The sequence below is a fragment of the Colobus angolensis genome, unplaced genomic scaffold, assembly GCF_000951035.1.
Source record: "Colobus angolensis palliatus isolate OR3802 unplaced genomic scaffold, Cang.pa_1.0 Scaffold663, whole genome shotgun sequence".
Lineage (NCBI taxonomy): Eukaryota > Metazoa > Chordata > Mammalia > Primates > Cercopithecidae > Colobus > Colobus angolensis.
In genome coordinates this window covers 1-2,220 of record NW_012120299.1, presented here as the reverse complement: position 1 = coordinate 2,220, position 2,220 = coordinate 1, and positions in this window count along the sequence as shown.

Here is a 2,220-nt window from a genome sequence, read left to right as displayed (position 1 = left end):
GTGCCCAGCACTGTACCAGCACAAAAGATTGAACAACTTTCTGTCAAGTCACACACTTACAGTCTCATCGTCCAGCGGAGGCCGCAGACGAGACATAGTGTGCCAAATCCCAAATGCACAGGGTGCCAGACAAGTCTGCAGGAGGCAGGAGGACTAGGGAAGCCTTCCAGACAAGGTAATGCCTGAGCTGAGCTGTTTTTCTTTTGAGTCTGGAACATTAATTTAATTGGAGGAAAACAAGGGACAGGAAAAGGGCAAAGAAATAAGAAAATGAGCTGAGTTTTGAAGGCAATGATCAGATGAAGTGAGAGAAGAATATTCCAGCAGAGGGAGACAAGGAGACTGGAGAGATTTCAAGGGGCCAAGAGCTGTTCATTGCAGCTCAGTGAAGCACCTAAACAGAGATAGGGAAGGAGAACAGGGGTCAAAGCCCAGTATTGAAGGGTTCTGGATACCAAGCTAAGGAGATCTTATTACGAAGGTAGGGGGGCTGTTGAAGGGTTTAAATGGGAGAGTGACTGTGAACAGATTAATAGTTTGGGAAGATACAGGCAGAAGTAAACCTCAGGATTTAACCAAAAAATAAAGGACAGAACCACAACAAAGATGTTAGAAAAGATCAGGAAAAACACTGTTAAAAGATATTCACTCTCTTCTCTTAGTTACAGATTTCCTTTATGGAGTTACCAGATTATCTTTGAAAATAGAGAACTCAGAAGTGGCTGAGAGCAGTCAAGTCTTCAGAATGTAAAAACTACTATTCTGAAGAAGTAGATAGGACACTATTAATTTCAATTCAAGATGCTTTAAAAATGCGCCTTTTGATACACTGCAGGTTTTAAGACTATGTCACAATAACTCTAAACCTCCTTTGAGATGAAGAGAAAAGCACTATAAATTTTAAAGGCTTGACAGACACAGGGATGGATTATCTCTTATGTTCACTTTGGAACAGATCGTAACCGTCCCTCCCCCTCAACATACCTAAAATACATTGTTTAAGCCTACTTTCTTAATGGCCATGTTATTTCACAGCAAAAGACTGAGGTCACAATGATTTCTGAGTTGACAGAAAACCCCATGGGGGTTCGTTACCTCGCAGCTAGTCTATTCAGTACTAACAATTCCTACCACCAGAAGGAATTTCCCTGCCTAGGCTTAATTTTGTTGGCATACCACAACACAAAAAAATCTCCTGGGGCCAGGTGAGGTGGCTCATGCCTGTAATCCCAGCACTTTGGGAGGCCGAGGCGGGCAGATCAGCTGAGGTCGGGAGTTCCAGACCAGCCTAACCAACATGGAGATACCCTGTCTCTACTAAAAATACAAAATTAGGCAGGGGTGGTGGCACATGCCTGTAATCCCAACTACTTGGGAGGCTGAGGCAGGAGAATCACTCAAACCCGGGAGGTGCAGGTTGTGGTGAGCCGAGATTGAGCCACTGGACTCCAGCCTGGGCAACAAGAGTGAAACTCTGTCTCAAAATAAAATATCTCCTGACATTTTATATCTAATAAGAAAAGATCTATTTAACAATGATTAGAACAGGAACATCTTTAATGCCAGGCAAACTTAACAGCTTTCTCAGTAGATTTCTCAGTAGCCTGTGACAAATGATCTTGAAATAAACTCATATTTACTCTTAAGAACTAATCTAAATTTGAATCTTCTTAAAAGCAAAAGCTCCAGGAACTTTTTCCTGAACTCCCTAACAACAGCAGCAAAACAAGAGACTCTTGGCTCTCTTTATTTTTAAAAATCACAATAACTAACCTTGTATTTGCTACTTACATTTACCATATATCACCATTTACTATCACCATCATTTCATAAAAGATGCTTTATTTTAACACCAAGAAAGCAGGACTTCTTTTTTAGAAAGGACAGTCCTTCAATCGAATAAATTTAATTGTATAAAAAGTCTCCCAATATTGTCCTTTTTTTCTTATTTCTGTTCCCTTACTGAGCAGTTTGCGTAATACCACACGCAGATTAGTCATGTGATTTAAATATGTATATGACAGTAATTTTGATACTATCACTTAAACCATTCGAAATATCAGATGCATCGTGTGTCAAGTCAGTTATAGAGAACCACTGCTTCAGAGAAATCACATCTGAGGGGGAAACACTGCAGATACACCTCCTAAAAGTTCATGTTTGAAACAGAAATGTTGACACAAACTTCACTTTAACTACAACTGTAATTGTAAGTATTAC